Source organism: Lactuca virosa, chromosome 3, assembly GCF_052849685.1.
Source record: "Lactuca virosa cultivar CGN04683 chromosome 3, Lactuca_virosa_CGN04683_v6, whole genome shotgun sequence".
Taxonomy (NCBI): domain Eukaryota; kingdom Viridiplantae; phylum Streptophyta; class Magnoliopsida; order Asterales; family Asteraceae; genus Lactuca; species Lactuca virosa.
Window position 1 is genome coordinate 89,276,042 of NC_136428.1, and position 18,915 is coordinate 89,294,956.

At 39.6% G+C, this 18,915-nt stretch overlaps 2 pseudogenes; both read left to right on the forward strand.

Annotated features, from left to right (window-relative positions):
* Positions 1–3,995: 3,995 nt before the first annotated feature.
* On the forward strand, positions 3,996–12,698 carry LOC145163790 (uncharacterized; annotated as a pseudogene).
* A 711-nt stretch (positions 12,699–13,409) lies between these two features.
* LOC145166155 (G-type lectin S-receptor-like serine/threonine-protein kinase At2g19130 pseudogene) lies at positions 13,410–16,093 on the forward strand (annotated as a pseudogene).
* The last annotated feature ends 2,822 nt before the right edge of the window (positions 16,094–18,915 follow it).

Sequence of the window (18,915 nt, forward strand, 5' to 3'; positions counted from 1 at the left end):
TTGGTCACAAAATATTGTCAGTTAACAAAAAATAAACAAATTGGTGAAAGAAATTATATGTTGAAGGAAAATGCTTGTCGTCCACTAATCACATACAATTTATCGACCAAAAATAAAGTATCGATGAGATTAATGATTATTTAATCAACTGATACGGTGGAGAAGAGAGAATTTCTACAGTTTTGATGAAGCAGAAAATGATAGAAATAACTTCTATCTGGTGGAATTCTTAAACTCATTCACTGTTAGTGGTTTACCCCATCACTACCTTCGGTAAAAAGTCGGATGCCCAATAATATTGTTACGAAATATTGAACCTTTAAAATGTATTGTGTAACAGCACAAAGATTAACATGCAAAAGTTTTGAGCACAATGTCATTGAGGCGGAAAATCGATTCTAGAAGATATATACCTACATTTGAAGTTGTTTGTCCCTGAACTTTATTGGTTGCCATCGCGAAACATAACCGCATTGGAAATTGTTTTCTCTTTAGCTTGAATGGGAACATATCATGTAACACCCAAAAATTCAAGCCAATTTAAACTTTTAAAAACATTTCAAATTCATTAACTATTACAAACTTGTTTTCAAAATGTATCATATCAGAGTATCCCAGAAACAAAATCATAAAAAGTGAGGAGATGTACGATCACGCCTTCGCCTTGCCAGGATCCCCTGAAGTACCTGAAACAATAAACTGAAACTGTAAGCCCGAAAGCTTAGTGAGTTACCCCCAAAATACCGATACACATACAGTTTACATAACAATGTCAGCAATATCATATCATAACAAACTGAACAGAACAACACATGACGGGTCCACAGCCCTACAGACTGTAATACCCACGAGCCCACGGTACGAGTCTCCCTCAGCCCGTAACTGGAATGCTCCCGAGCCTACAGTACGAGTCTCCCTCAGCCCGTAACTGGAATGCTCCCGAGCCCACAGTACGAGTCTCCCTTAGCCCGTAACTGGAATGCTCCTAGGATTTGTTGGCTACCGCACAAAGCAGTACAACCTCAACCCACCCCATATGACAAACACATAAATCATAAGAATCGAGCATGCAATAACCATATAACATCACAGGTAGTCCTACAGACCTACCTAACAGGCATAACCACTAGCATACGACACTAAGTCAAACTCAGCATCTAACACAGCTCAAGATAACATATCTAATGGGCCGACCTTGGTGCCTTAGACCCCTTAGTATAGTGAGGATAACTCACCTGGCACTACTGAAGTCCCGCAGATACAACCCCAGCTGCTGGTTGACATATTCCCGCACTGTCAACATAAAACAATACCTAATTAATAATTGGGTTCCAAGCCCAAGGTCTAACTCACACCACAAAAGCCCAAAAGTAAAATAATGGGCCAAAGTCCAACATATGACCCAATTTTCTAAATTGGGCCCAGACCTCTACATGGTCTTTCCTTAAGGCCCATTCGATTCTTCCAATCCAATTCCCATAGCCCATTATCACATAGTCATAAAGGCTCAATTATGGCCCAATTTTCCAAATTGGGCCCAAGTCCTCACATGGGCCTTATCCTAAAGCCCATCTACTTATTTTGGTCCATTAACTTGTTCTTGGATGGCCCACCAATAGTCCAATCGCCAAAGACCAATAGGAAGGCCCAAATCAAGGCCCGAGTGAGATTAGGGCTTTCACATGAAATGATGATCAGGGTTAAGTGTTTCTTACTTAACCCATTAAGGACTTAATCCATTAAGTCCATTATTGCCTTAAGCTACTTTGTCAATGATTATTAATTATTATTTTAGGTTTAGTAATTAATTTCTCGTGTGTCCCAAATGATTCCCACAATTAGGGTTTTATGCCCTTAGGATTTTCCAAACCCTAATTAGGTTTTTTCCAACCCAATATTAGCCCATTAGTCCATTGGTTGGGCTTTTAGGTCACTTTGGGCCTCATTGGGCCCGCTAGGGTTTTATTAGGTCAATTAGGGTTTCCTTGGGCCCATTAGGGCTCCATTGGGCCCACTAGGGTTTCATGCATCCCAAACGAATCAACACAACAAAGTAAAGCACACCGCCACCAGACACGGCGGCCGGTGGCGGCAGGAGGCGGCAGCCACCACCTCACGGTGGTGGTTATGGATTTTTCTACTATTATTTTAGGCACCAAATACAATTTACAACTCAATCCAAATAAAACACACACACACATACTAATAAAACACACACACACAACCACCCTTGTGGTGGCCGGTGGTGGTATAGGGTGGCATAAGAGCAGCATCCGGCCGACAGCCACCATGGTTGGCTGCCATGGTGGCTCCAAACGTTTTCCAGCCAAAATAAACCCCGGAACAGTTACACCACCACCCACCTAGCGGTTCACGGTGGTGGCAGACGCATGGTGGTGACCATAAGGATGAAACCCATTAACAGCAATTCGGTCGGTCCTCCCTCGACCACATCGTCGGCCCCTATGGTTTTCCCTGGTTACGAACGACATCCGACGACTGGAGTTAGAAGAAGATAAGGCGGCGAAGGAGAAGACGCGAAGAGGGTGGCGGCTTCCACCGGAAATAGCACCAACGACGCATCGGGGCGAGTTCCTTCCGATCTCCCGCTGCCATGACGTCCAAAGGTGGTATTCGTCATCAACAGGTTGGCACAGCGGCGGCTCGGCGGTCGGAAACGCGAGGAGAACGGAGTGGTGGCAGCGGCGCAATCGAGCGGGGCCTGATCACAACGTCTTTGTCCACAACAGAGGTCCGTCGGCGACCTCGGTTGATCGGAGCAGCATGAAGAAGAGGGGATATGGCAGCTAGACGAGGGAGCAGAAGATGACGGTCGGAGGATGAAGAGGGAGTGGGGTGTCAGCTGTTACATCCCTTAGGGTTAGGGTTTAGAGGCTTACGATATATACCCGCCTCACATAAAACTTCTTCCCATATTGACACAACCCGCCCCTCCTTCTCCTTTTCCTTTCATTTTAAATCTCAAATTTACCTTTTAGTCCCCAGCTTCCAAAATCTTTTCAATCTAAGCCCAATATTTACAAAACAACCACCGTCTTCAGAAATCCTTACAAAATAAATCTTGAACTTACACTTTAACCCCTGAAGACTCAATCCTTGTCATTTGGCTTCCCGAAACCAACACCCCGCTAATTATTATTATTTAATTTGAGCTATAATAATATAAAATAATAATAAAATTTACCTCTCGGTTCCGAGTTTATTAATTAATTACTCTACTTTATACGGGATGTTACATATCATCTTTAGACAGGCATGGAGGAATCCTTGGCAAAACTTATCTATTTGGCATTATCCAGAGGGATATCACGTGTCAATACAAAAATATTAGTAAAGCTTGATAAACAATTCAACGACAGTGAAGTCTATACATCAAATGAGTTCATGTATATTTGTAAATAATTCTAACTTTTCATGTTTTAATTCTTATTGATTTCGTTTCTGCTAACTTGTCCCTTATTGATATTGTTTAGATGTAGTAAACTATTTGTACAAAAACACTAATCGCCTCTAGAAATTAATTTCTTAAAGAAATTATTCGCACCCGTCGCTTTGCGCAGATAAACGGCTAGTATATATATATATATATATATATATATATATATATATATATATATATATATATATATATAAGATATGAGGTTTCCTATCTTTCACCCTTTCCAAAATTTCCTAATGCACTTGAACGACTCAACCTTTAAACCCTAGTTTTCGCAGAAAATTTAGATCTAAATATTCTCGAATAGAGAGGGGAATGATATCAGTTGATCGGTGGGGTGAAACTTCTTGGGGGAGCTATTAGTAGAGATGCTAGTTTCATTAGCAGCTTAGCCATAAAGAGAGCTGAAAATGATGTGAATTTCATGGGTCTTCTCCCACAATTGTCTGACCCGCATGGTGAGCTCCTTCTACTTTGGTCTTGTATGGGTATTACTAAACTTTTGTTTAGGCTGAGGACATGCCAACCCATTCACATGGAGGATGCGGCGTTGTTATTTGAAAATAGGTTGCGCTGGGCGATTGAGGACATTGTGGTTTGTGGTGGCCCTTTCTTTGGTGACATATGGTGGCGAATTGCTTCCTTACCCATTAGGTTTGGTGGCTTGGGTTTATACTCGGCAGTAGAGACTACCTTGTATGCTTTTGTTGACTCAAGGGCCTAAGCTTCGGTATTGCAAGACCATATCTTATGGGATAGAGGAATATATGATATGGATTATGATTATTCTTGTGCCTTAGCTTCTCTGCGTAACAAGCTTCCAGACATTGACCTTAGTAGTTTTATAACAAAGGACACCGCCATCCTTAAATCCCAGAATACACTGGCGACTACCCTTTTTAGTAAAATTATCCAAGATATGAAAGTGCATTTTAACATGACGGCTCGACAGAAAGCAGTTTTCCAGTGTTTACGTGCACCACATGCTCAAGATTTTCTTCTAGCTATCCCTATAGATCGGCTTGGCCAACATATGTATCCTATGGAGTATCGCACCATCCTCAAATATCGTCTCATGATTCCAATATTACCAACTGACGAGATATGTTCGGTGTGCCGCAAGGCTTGTTTGGAATCTTTTGGAGAGCATGCAGTTCATTGCAAAGATCCCAGGGTTCAAATACAGGCACGATAAGGTTAAGGATGTTTTGGTCGACATATTTAAGTGTGCTAGGGTTCTGCCAAGAAAGAGGGTCCTGTGAATTTTTTGACTGACCCGATAAAATGAAGGTCAACCCTTAGACCGGTTGGCATTTTGATTTTTGAATGGGTTGAAGGGAAACACGTATGGGTGGATCTTATAGGGGTATCCCATCTCATAGGCTTGACGGCTTGGGGTTTCACAGCGGGATAGACTGCATTAAAAGCTGCTACATGCAAGGTCACTAAACATGAGAAATCGTGCATGGAAAATCAACACGTCTTCATACCATTGACATTTGATACATTTGGTTTCCTTGGACTGGATGCGGTAAAGGTTCTTAATAGAGTACAATAGATAATGCATAACAATGTTATATCCCCTAGATCTATGGATGTAGTCTTCAAAAGAATTTGTTTTACCATACAGAAAGGCTTAGCGGCACAACTTGTTGCCCATTTTCCTTCTCATTCATTGTACTATGATAACTAAGATCGTAATTTAAATGTTAAAAGGTTTGATAAAAAAAACCATCACGTCGATCATTCCGTTGGTTTGTTGTCTCGATGGAAGAAAGGTCCACTATTCTGCTCTCCCATTACTGCTAAGCTTTTCTATCTCAAATTCCCCGGTTTCGACCTCTCATTGCTTCGAGTTCTCAAAATTGGACAATGGTAGTCGTTATCTTTGGTTTCCTTGTGGTCTCGCTTGGAAACTAGGGTTGAAGTTCTAGCCATTATGCCAATCATTGCTCTGGTAAGCCTGTTTTGGATTTTATATAGTTCATTTCTAATAACTTGTTTAATTTCGATTTCTGAATAAATTTTGTTTGCTATTAAATGAATGCATGATTATTTTGTAGTTTATACTTGAAGCCACTTAGTGAATTCCCGTTAAAACTTAGTAGTGGTGAACTATGCAACTGAATGGATCATAATGCATTTTGGGAGTCTGGATCATTTAGTTTAGGGAGGAAGATTTAGGGCGTGTTCGAGACGGAGTGTTTGAGAGCTTCTAGCTTCTAGCGTTTGACAAAACGCTCCGTTTTGAACAGAAAGCCTCATTTGGCACTGCAAGCTTCTAGCGTTTAGTTTAAACAAAAAACTCCAAATCCAAATGCTACTTCACGTAGTATTTAATAAAACGTTACAAGCTACAAGCAACCCGCTACAATTTATCCGCTACCAGCTATTTTTGCCAAACACGCCTTTAGTAGTTGAAGTATATCTGATTTTGAATTCCATTTTCTTCCTCTTAAAGTGCTTCTTTAATATGCCTGAACTTTTTGACTATTTTCATTTGAGGTTTCTTTGACAGATAAATTGAATAGTTCTGCTTGCTGATAAATTGAAGTTTTGTTTAGATAGGCTTTAAACACCCATACTTGAATCCATAAATTTAGCCACTTTATCCTTTCCCTCACTATCTCCCTTCATATATCAAATATGTAACTGATGTGAGTTCTTGAGTTTCTCGTATAGATTGATATGGAACATTTGTATTTAAAAGTCCTGTTGCTGCAGAAACTAATTTACCAATTTCTTTTCAGCCTAAAGTTTGCTTTTTGACCTTGTTCTTGTCGCGGATTTTAAATATATAATGTAATGTCTGTTAGTTTCTATTTATTATTTTTGTATGTGGTGGGTGTAGTTATGTATCTATTCCGAGGTGATTTTGGGAAAATGCTTTACACTGGTGATTTTCGTTGGGAAGTAACAAGTAAAATTACAGAGATAGGAAAGAACATGCTTCTTAGTGCTCTCAACAATCATAAAGTGGATACCCTTTACATAGATAACACTTACTGCAACCCATCATATTCATTTCCATCTCGGGAAGTTGCTGCTCAACAGGTGATGTGTTTTGTACTTCTGTTATTATTATTAGAGTAAATTACAAAAATTGTCCCTGAGTTTATCTGATTTCTTGCAATTTTGGTTCCAAAAAGTTTTCTCTTGCAATTTTGATCCTTATTTGAGTTAATATATGTTATTGTATTTAATTTCAAATTATAATATAGGATGCTTTTTAGGACCATAATCTAATTGAAAAATCTTATATCTGGAGGCGGTGAATATCATCAACTCTTATCCTGAGCATGACATCATCATTGGCATAGACTCATTAGGGAAAGAGGATTTATTATTCTACATCTCAAACACGCTGAAAGTAAAGGTAATATTCACTATTAATCATATAGTTTCCTTATCATGTCAACAACATATGTTAGGATCAGGATCAAATTGAGTGCATGCATCTTATGCAGATTTGGGTGTGGCTGTTGAATAAACTTCTTCACACTAGGTACCTTATGCACTAAGGTAACAACAAGTAGAGAACGGAAAATAAGAAAGAAATGAGAACAGAGAATTAGCAACAAAATCTAAAAAAACAAGGGAATGAGAAGATTGCTTGGAGTCTAAATATTATTGGCTTAATAAACTATTAGACTAGGAAATTCATTATTGTAAACTATGTGGTACCAAAGTGTAAATTGTGTATCTATATATACATATTATTAATGCAATATACGGAGAGAGTTTTTTGGCCAAATTCCATTATGGTATCAGAGCGCTAATTACCCTAGCCGCACTATTTTTTTCCCCTTTCTCCTAAAACCTTTAATCACACATTCTCCCTGTCGCATCTCCTTCTTCTTCTTGTTCTTCTTTTCTTTTTTTTTTTCTTTTTTTTTTCCATCAGCAACCTTCAGTACCTGTCGATTTTCTCCTCCTATTCTCATCAATTAATGGCTTCATTACATCCTGCTGTTACTGTCACAAACATCAGGAATTTCATCCCAATTATTCTGGAGATGGATGACGGGCAATACACATCATGGGTTGAATTATTCAAGATTCACTGTCGGGCACACAAAGTCATTCATCATATTCTACCGCAGGAAGCTTCTCGCTCTAAACCTGCAACAGATAAAGATAAGGAAAACGTAGATGCTGTGGCCCTTCACAAACGTCATGATTCCATTGTCCTCCAATGGATTTACAGTACGATTTCAAAAGATTTGTTAATTACCATTCTAAAACCTGATTCCACAGCAGAACAAGCCTGTAAATTGTTGGAAAACATCTTCATTGACAGTAAACCTTCAAGGGCGTTGTACCTAGAAAACAAGTTCAGCAATGTCAAATTGGAATCCTTCTCTAATGTTTCTGCTTATTGTCAAGAACTCAAAACCTTGTCTGATCAACTCACCAATGTTGATGCCCCGGTTTCTAATGATCGTCTAGTTCTTCAATTAATCAACGGGCTTGGAGACAAATTTGAAAGCCTTGCTACTATACTCCAACAATCTACACCTCTACCAGATTTCTACACCGCCCGATCAAAACTAATCCCGGAAGAAACCCGCAAGAATCATAATTTCAGCACCATCCTAACCGCAACCACCTCCAAGGCATCGACTGATACAGCAACAGCCGCCTTGAATACTCAGACAACAGCCACCACTGACCGACAACACCATCCACTGCCAACCGAACAACAGTACCGTAGTAGTAGTGTGCGCGGTCAGTTCCAACAGTTTGACTATGGTGGCAGGGGGCGGCACAATGGTAGAGGGGGTCGGGGACGCGGTCGGGGTCGCGGACGTGTAGCAAATTTTCACCAAAATTACTATCCGCAACAGCCAACAATCGGATGGAATGCCCCTTGGCAGCCACAACAATGGAACTTTCCACCCGCACCATACCCTACGAACCCGGTGAACAGTTATCAAAATAGAAATCCTAACTTTGCAGGTGTTCTTGGCGCTAATCCATATGGCTATGCAGCTTCAAAATCAAATACCCCGACCAACATTGACCAGGCGATGCATACTATGACATTAAACCCGGACCAGAACTGGTATCTCGATTCCGGTGCTACCAACCACATGTCGAATACAACAGGTAACATTTCCAATTATTTCAATAATCGTATACAAAACAATATCGTCGTTGGCAATGGTTCTCAAATACCCATCCATGGTACTGGTCACACAACCCTACAACCACCTTACCCTCCTTTAAAACTTAATAATATCCTTCATGCACCTAAACTGATCAAAAACCTACTTTCAGTTCGACGTTTAACAACTGATAACCCCATTTCTATTGAATTTTATCCTTTTGGTTTTCTTGTGAAGGACTACCAGACGTGGATTCCTATCCTTCGATGTGACAACACTGGAGAACTCTATCCCCTCTCACTACCTTCTGCTCAAGTCACACCACCTTTTACCTTTGTTGCTTTGACACAAGATCTTTGGCATAAGCGTTTGGGTCACCCTAGTTCATCTTTATTGAGAGTCTTAAATAAACGCAATTTCATTTCTGTTAAGACTTTTTCAGACAAACATTTATGTCAATCGTGTGTTTTTGGTAAACATATCAAATTACTGTTTTACGATTCCGTTTCTGTTACGTGTTTACCATTTGATATTATACATAGTGATTTATGGACCTCCCCAGTTCCTAGTTCAGGGGGTCACCGTTATTATATCCTAATTCTCGACGATTATACAAACTATCTATGGACTTACCCACTCACAAACAAGTCACATGTCTACTCCACTTTCTTAAATTTCTACAAGCTCATTAACACACAGTTTGAACGAGAAATTAAAAGTTTTCAGTGCGATAATGGAACTGAGTACAACAATAAGTCGTTTTATGATTTCTGTACTCAACACGGGATGGTTTTCAGGTTCTCTTGCCCTCACACATCCTCTGAAAATGGGAAAGCTGAACGAAAAATTTGATCAATAAACAACATTATTCGTACCCTTCTTACCCATGCCTCTCTACCACCAACTTTCTGGCATCATGCCCTACAAATGGCCACCTACATTCTCAACATCCTACCATCCAAAACCAAAAACAACTCCACCGCAACCCTACTTCTCTACAACAAACATCCCACATACACCCACCTAAGAACGTTTGGTTGTCTTTGTTATCCTCTTATTCCCTCTACTTCTATTCACAAACTTGAAAACCGATCAACACCGTGTGTATTTCTCGGGTACCCCTCCAACCATAGGGGGTATAAATGTTATGAACTCTCCACCAAAAAGATAATTATTTCTCGTCACGTTCTCTTTGATGAAAATGTTTTCCCATTCGCCAACCTTCACTCCTCGCCACCTTCCTATAACTTCCTTCACTTAAACCAATCCAGTGATCTTCATCCATGTATCTGGGAATCCGTCACCATTACCTCACCAACCCAAACGCCTCCTCCCATTCCTCCAATACCACAAACCAAAACCATCACCCCACCATAATCACCTGCTCACGCTCACGCTCAACCAACATCCACCCTCAAAACCTACACCCGTCGAAATAAACCAACAGAACCTCACCCCACCCCCTAACTGAAACCCAACTGCCCCTACCATCACAACCAACACCATCATCCACCGAGCTTGTCCCTAATCCACCACCACCACCTACCCGTACCATGTGCACACGTAGCATGACCGGCTCATCCAAACCCAAACAAATGTTTACTCTCCATACTTTTGCACCTTTCGAGCCACTCCCCCACACCACGACTAAAGCCCTTAACAATCCCATTTGGAACCGTGCCATGACTGATGAGTTTAATGCCCTTATTGATAATAATACATGGGAATTGGTACCGATGCGTCCAAACATGAACATTTTCAGGTGCATGTGGATTTTCAAACATAAAACCAAATCTGACGGATCACTTGAGCGTTACAAAGCGCGTTTGGTTTGTGATGGCAGGTCACAACAGGTTGGAGTTGATTGCGACGAGACGTTCAGTCCAGTTGTTAAACCGGCGACCATTCGAACAGTCCTCAGCATTGTGTTATCTCACCAATGGGAAATTAATCAACTGGATGTTAAAAACGCTTTTCTACACGTGCATTTAGCAGAAACGGTATACATGCATAAACCCATGGGCTTCCGAAATTCTTCTTATCCACATCATGTTTGCCGACTGAAAAAGTCCCTATACGGGTTGAAACAGGCACCTCGTGCATGGTACCAAAGATTTACAGATTATGTCACCACACTCGGATTTCGACATAGTGCTTGTGATCATTCCTTGTTCATCTACAACCATGGCAGGGATACAGCATATCTTCTTTTATATGTTGATGATATAGTTATTACCACATCATCACCGGCTCTATAACAACATCTTATGACTCGTCTATCCAACGAGTTTTCCATGAAGGACTTGGGCCACCTTAGCTATTTCTTGGGAATTTCAGTGAAGCGGGACCCAAAAGGTTTATTTTTATCACAACAGAAATATGACGTCGATATTCTTTTACGGGCAAATATGGCCCAATGTAATCCGGTACATACTCCTGTCGACACAGACGGGAAGCTCAGTAGCACCACAGGGGAATTGATTGCTGATCCCACTATTTATCGTAGTCTTGCTGGTGCCTTACAGTATCTCACGTTCACACGTCCAGATATTTCATACGTTGTACAACAAATTTGCATGCATATGCATGCTCCACGGACGTCACACATGAATGCTCTAAAACACATTCTAAGATACATTAAAGGCACAATTGACGTGGGATTATACTTGCATCGTAACACGACCTCCACTCTTACTGCTTATAGCGATGTTGATTGGGCCGGTTGTCCAGACACACGATGATCTACTTCTGGCTATTGTGTGTTTCTGGGTGACAACTTACTATCATGGTCATCCAAGCGTCAAACGCCCGTCTCCCGTTCTAGTGCTGAGGCAGAGTATAGAGGCGTCGCTAACGTTGTTGCAGAGGTTTGTTGGCTTAGAAACCTCCTTCTTGAACTTGGTCACCATCCGACACGCACGTCTCTAGTTTATTGTGACAACGTCAGCGCCATTTACATGTCGGGAAATCCAATTCAACATCAACGAACCAAACACATTGAAATTGATATACATTTCGTACGAGAGAAGGTTCAACGCGGTCAGGGTTTTACATGTCGCATCTCGCTACCAAATAGCTGATATATTCACCAAAGGGATACCACGAGTACTTTTTAACGACTTCAGATCCAGTCTAAGCATCCGTCATCCTCCTCCTTAGACTGAAGGGGTATATTAGACTAGGAAATTCATTATTGTAAACTATGTGGTACCAAAGTGTAAATTGTGTATCTATATATACATATTATTAATGCAATATACGGAGAGAGTTTTTTGGCCAAATTCCATTATAAACTTATTCTGGAATAATAAAACAAAGGTACGTACCACCCTTACTTATACTAATTCTAAAAGAGACCTACTCCAACACAAAAACTAGGAAAAACTTAATAAAAAATAAACTTTCCTATTTTACCATTTGAAGTTTTGAACTACAAATCCATATTTGACTCAAAGCGATTATCCCAACAGTGGCCAGAGCGATTACAGACAATGCAAATTCTAGGATTACATTACAACTTCACAACCAAAACTACTTTAACAAGAATACGAGCTGTCCCTCGTTACAGTTTTAGCATTGAAACCGTAGAAGGACTAAATACCATGCGTCCCACCATTGGCATCATGCCATCTGGCCTTCCATGGGCACTAAATAAAAATAAATCTTCTTGCGGTGTGAAGACAGTAGAGATGGTCTGGATCAGTCTTCCTTGATTTGGATACGGGAAATAGATATAGAAATAAAACTGAAAAACAGCATGATTACATCTACACAGTTGTGTATTCTGATCTTGTTTCACAGAGATAGTGGAGTTTGTTAAGTTCATATGCCCAACTCAAATGAAAGGTATTGTGTCTTCATCATCTTCTTATGTTGATCCTTGTTACCATCTTCGCCACATCTATGGAACATCGAGTTTATATGAAAAATATATGGTTGAGGAAGATAGGGAAAGAGTTAGAGGCAAATGTATGTCTGATGAAAAGTTAAAGAGAAAAAGGATCAAACATTATCATTCAAGCTTTTGTAAAAGTAGGGTCAGTTTGTTAAGAAGGTTTAAATGTGGTGTGAAGTTAAGTAATGAAGAGTATTGTGATGATTAAACTATGTACTGTTTGTGCTTAAATAGGTTAGTGACTGTAAATCTGTACTGTATATGTGCAACTTGGAAAAAGCGTATGGAAATAAAAAAATGAATATATTTGGACTTAAAAAATTTTGAGCAGTTATTTACGTTCTTAGAAATGGAATGGTTGGATCCTTCTACATGAGTTTATGACATGGTTGATTGGGCTTTTCTTCAGTCCTTTTTGGCATCCATGTCGGTTATGATCTGGTGGTTTGTGATGTGTGTTACATCGACATCTTTCTCTTTTAGCATTGATGGTGAGGTTCATGGTTTCTTCAAAGGGAAAAATGAGACATGGTATAAGCTTGGTTGGAACTGATGGAGATGACAAAGATGTCAAGTCCCACTAAGTAGAAAATTTAAGCTTGTATTTATACTGTTGGATATGACTTGTCCAACATATGAAAGGAATTGGAATGGAGAAGTATTATAAATTATATTGACTGACTTGTACAGTTATTATTCCAAGTGGGTTTAGCAAGTTAGACTACTATTTTTGTTGACTAGAAACCAATTAAGAACTTCACCTAAGGGCTCAAATGTGAGTTGTATAAAATCCAATCCTGGTGCTTTGTTTCTGCATATGATACAATACCTGTCATCTCTGTTTCTCTCTATATCTATATATATATATATATATATATATATATATATATATATATATATATATATATATATATATATATATATATATCTCACTTTCCAAACTTTTTACAAGTCATGTGCTTGTTCAAAGAAATAAGTATAGTGAGGTTTGTGGTCCTCCTGTATTTCACTTTATCCATCACCATCTCATCTGGAGCCAACACCATCTCTGCAAACCAGTCTCTGTCTGGAGACCATACAATCATATCCGAAGGTGAACAATTCGAGCTGGGTTTCTTCAAAGCAGGCAACTCTTCCAAGTATTACATAGGCATATGGTATTATAAGAAGCTCTATTTCAATCTTCCCACCATAGTTTGGGTGGCAAACAGAGAAACACCCATCTCTGATAGATTCCGTTCAGAATTAAAAATCATTGATGGTAATTTGGTGCTCTTGAATGAGTCCAAGTTCCAGATTTGGTCCACAAACGTCACCACCCCCACCACCACTTTGAAGTCTGCAATAGCTGTTCTTCGTGATGATGGTAACTTAGTTTTGAGTAACAGCTCCAATTCAGTTGAACCTATTTGGCAAAGTTTTGATCACCCAACGCATACTTGGTTGCCTGGTGCTAAATTTGGTTATGATAATAGAACAAAAAAGAACCAGGTTCTTACATCATGGAGAAGCAAAGACGATCCTGGTGTAGGACTCTTCTCTTTCGAGCTTCAACCGTCTAGTAATGAGTATGTAATCAAGTGGAATGGCTCCCACCAATATTGGATAAGTGGTGCATGGAATGGGAAAACATTTGACTTATTGCCTGAAATGAGGTTGAATTATATTTACAATTTCAGCTACCATACGAACGAGAATGAGAGTTACTTCACTTATTCTTTGTATAATCCTTCCATTATATCTAGAAATATAATGGATGTTTCTGGTCAAGTAAAGCAACTAACATGGTTGGAAGCTACCAAAGAGTGGAATTTATTTTGGTCTCAACCTAGAACGCAGTGTGAGGTCTATGCTTTGTGTGGGGCTTTTGGGAGTTGCAGCCAATCAGCATTACCTTTCTGTAGTTGCTTGACTGGCTTCAAGCCTAGATCTGAGAGTGATTGGAATCAGAGTGATTTTTCGGGTGGATGTGTACGAAAAACCGATTTACAGTGTGGGAGAAACGTGGAAAAGGCTGATTTTCTCAAGATTACAGTCAAGAGTTTGCCTCCAAATAAATCCATGGCAGTTGGGAGTGCTGGAGAATGTGGTACAACCTGTTTGAACAGTTGCTCATGTAATGCATACTTTTTTGTTGATAATCAGTGTTCGGTTTGGGATGGAGATCTCCTGAACCTCTCGGAAGACAATGATAGTGGGAAAACAATCTTTGTCAAAGTCGCTTCTAAAGATCTTCCACATCATAAAAAGACTAATTGGGTCACCGTGGGTGCTGTTGTTGGGTTTGTAGGAGGTGTGGTTTTTCTCTCGGGTCTAATTGTGCTTTTAATTTATAATAAAAAGAGGATATTGGTGGGTAAGACGAGAATGGAGGGATCATTGGTGTCATTTGTCTACAAAGATTTACAAATTGCCACAAAAAATTTCTCGGACAAATTAGGAGGAGGTGGTTTTGGCTCTGTTTTCAAGGGTGTACTGCGTGATTCATCAATTGTGGCAGTGAAAAAGCTGGAAAGCATCAGCCAAGGAGAGAAACAGTTCAGGAGCGAAGTCAGCACAATCGGTACGATCCAACATGTTAATCTTGTACGCCTTCGTGGGTTTTGTGCACAAGGTAACAATAAGCTGTTGGTGTATGATTACATGGCAAACAGTTCTCTGGACACCCATCTTTTCCATGGAAAACAAGTTTTAAACTGGGAAACAAGGTATCAGATTGCACTTGGAATTGCAAGAGGCTTGGTGTATCTACATGAGAAGTGCAGAGATTGTATCATTCACTGTGACATTAAGCCGGAAAACATTCTTTTAGATGCCGAATTCTGTCCAAAAATTGCAGATTTTGGTCTGGCAAAGCTTGTTGGTCGAGACTTTAGTAGGGTTTTGACGACTATAAGAGGGACACGAGGATATCTAGCACCAGAATGGTTATCAGGGGTGGCTGTCACAGCCAAAGCAGATGTTTTTAGCTATGGAATGATGCTTTTTGAATTAGTTAATGGTAAGCGAAATGCAGAGCAATCTGAAGATTCAAGGAGTCCATTCTTCCCTTGTTTAGTTTCTAATGTTCTGAAGGTGGGAGGTGATATCCTTAGCTTGGTGGACAGTAGGTTAAACAGGGAAGCTAGTGTTGAAGAAGTCTCGAAAATTTGCAAAGTTGCATGTTGGTGTATCCAAGATGAGGAAGACAGAAGGCCTTCAATGAGTTTGGTGGAACAGATCCTTGAAGGGGTTATGGATGTGAATATGCCTCCGATCCCTCGATCTGTCACGTTATTTGTTGATAACACCGAGCGTGTTGTTTTCTTCACCGAATCACCCTCAAAGGGGAGTTGAGAGGTATACATCAGTTGTTCCCCCCAGTCGAAGAGCTCCTCTTCTTGAAGATAATTATCTTTATTTAATCTGTTATATTCAAATAAATAGACATATATTGTATTGTACGTAATAGAAATATAAGAGTAATTGAATTTTTGTTGTAAGTGGATGTGGATCGATCATCATGACCTTTCAAACATGAGTTCGGTTTGGTAGTGAAGTTTGAATCGACTTGCTAAAAAGTATGGAAGTCATAATCTTGGAGATGAGTGGTTCTTATACTTCGTAGTGCGACCCTTCATTCACGTTGCATTTTGGTCAAAGTCACTATATGGACTTAATTTTTCTGAATGGTTTTCTTTTAAACAAAATAATTAGAAGGGTAATATTGTTTTTGTGTTGTATATATTTAGTCACCATTTTATTTTACTTTATTTTTTTTAATTTTTGTATATATATTTTTATTTTTTTTGCAAAATACAATGTTAATTCCACAGTCCGTCCTTATGACATGTTGCGGTAGGTTTCCGGCCAAAAGATGGATTTTATGGCGATTTTGGCATCTCCGACAGTATATGATTTTTCCGGCTATTATGTTCTTCCGGCCGATCTCCTGCGATTCTATTTTTCTGCTAGTCATCTTCTCTGACGATATATGGTTTTTTCAGCGAGCTTCATCTTCGTCTTCATATGAAAACATATATATCATAAAATTTCCAGCAATGCTGTTTGTGTTCTTGTTCACATTGCAACAAAAATACGCCTTTCAAGAAACTCTCACCGGAAACATATCCTTGATTGGCGCTGACTCACAAGAAATTTAAAATTATTTTATGAAAACATATGAAATGAAGATGAAGCTCACTGGAAAGACAAAATCGTCGGAGATTAATTGGACAAACAAAATCGTCGGAAAATCATATATCGTTGAAGAAGATGATCGGAGATCCGCCAGGGAGGCCAAAATCGTCGCAAAATCCATATTTTGGCTAGAAACCTACAACAATAGGTCATAAGGATGTAATGTGTACAAAACCAACAAATTAACCGCTGTATTTTGCAAAAAATAAAAAATAAAAATAAACAATAGTGACTAAATATGTATAAAACGAAAACAATATTACCTCTTAATTCTCTAATAAGTTTTCTAATGAAAGGTGGAACTCAGTCGACAACGTTTTCTTCTTCAAGGGTTGAAGATTAGCTTCCTCTCCAACCACCTTAAAATGTTGAAGATCTAGAAATCAAAACCCTTTTCCTATGGAAATGGAATGCCTATCAAATACACATAACACTTCTAGAAATCGAAATATGACCATAGTAGAAAGATCAACATGTGACCATACTACAAAATTATTGGTGATGTGTTGTTCGAGCATATCTTAGTTTTTTGGTTTATTTTGGAATTATATAGAAAATTTGTACACATATCTCCTAATTCTTGGTTAAATTTCAAACGGAGGTGACCGGTGGGTGGTGGTGGTGGTGGTGGTATAGGACAACAAGAAAAGGAGAGGAGGGAAGGAGGGCACTGTGAGATTGGACATGAGATGAACCTTAATATGTTGGGGTGGGTGTGGTCCTAATTTTCGTGTTTGTACCCTATATAAGCTTTTTGTTAGCCCCTTTGGTTCATTTGTAAGCTAGCCTCCATACTCTAAAAACCGTAATTCGACCCCTAGCCCATGTTTGGTGATCTTGAGCTTTTGTGAGGTTTTGTAGACCTAGAAGAAGAAGGAGAAGCTTGAAGACTTGTTCTTTGAAGGAAAGCTTTGAGATCGCGCATTAGCATCTCCTTTTGTTGGCTTAGGAGGTATAAAGTCCAAACCTTGCTTTTCATTTCATGGATCTTCTTCTTAGTTCATTTCTGGTGCACGCTTAGCGTACTAGTGGGTAAGAGTCACGGTCAGTAGCCCCGTACGTTGGTCATACGAGGAGTACGCTAGGCGTACGAGGGGGAAATGGAAAACCCTAATTTTCGTGTTTGTACCCTATATAAGCTTTATGTGAGCCCCTTTGGTTCATTTCTAAGCTAGCATCCATAATCTGAAAACCCTAATTCGACCCTTAGCCCATTTTTGGAGATCTTGAGCTTTTGTAAGGTTTTGTGGAGGATTTTGTGGACCTAGAAGAAGAAGGAGAAGCTTGAAGACTTGTTATTTGAAGGAAAGCTTTGAGATCCAACATTAGCATCTCCTTTTGGTGGCTTGGGAGGTATAAAATCCAAACCTTGCTTTTCATTTCATGGATCTTATTCTTAGTTCATTTTTGGTCGTTTTGACCCTTTTGGTTGATGATTGGGAGTTAAAAAAAATTTGAAGCTTGTAAATTGTAGATCTGGATATATTATGGTTTCCTTGGGCATAAAGGTGCAAACTTTATGGTGGTTTTGGTTCCATGGATGTATTAAGTCAAGCATTAAGCTCCTTTGAGCTCTAGAGTCCCATTTAGCCATGTATGCACATAAAGTTGGCAACTTTATGTGATCAACCACCTTGGGGAAGTCATATCTGAGTTTGGATCCAAGTCTTAATGGATTAAGTGATAATTTGGAAAGGTGGTCATGGCTAGTGAGTACACTGGGCGTACAAGTATGTATGTTGCGCGTACAAGCCTTCCATGTTGTACGCTGAGCATACAGTCTGAGTACGTCCCGCGTACTCAGCAGATTTGGGCCATTTCATTTTGGGCTTCGGCTTTGGGCTTGGTTGTGTTTGGGCCATCTGGATTTTTATGTTTGGGCCTTAGATGCTTATTTTGGATTTTGGGCCTTTGGTAATCTAGTTGGCCCAAGCTTGAGGAAGGGTAAAAAGGTCTTTTACCCTAATTGGACTCATAGTGTGAGTCAGGGGCTAGATGTTGATGGGTTGTCATTGTGGTATTTGATAAAGTGTGGGTTTTAGCAGATCTACAGCTGGAGATTATTCGTGGGATCAGCTGTTGATGGGGTGTTGTCTTGATATTGACAGTTCAGAGATGTGTCGGCTAGCAACCAAGGATCGTTTGTATGTTCCGACAATGTGAGGTGAGTTTTCCTCACTGTACTTTCGAGTCAAAGGCACCATTGGATTGATATACTGCTAGTCGGCCCATTGGATTGATATCCTGCTATTCTATACACTGATATACTGAGT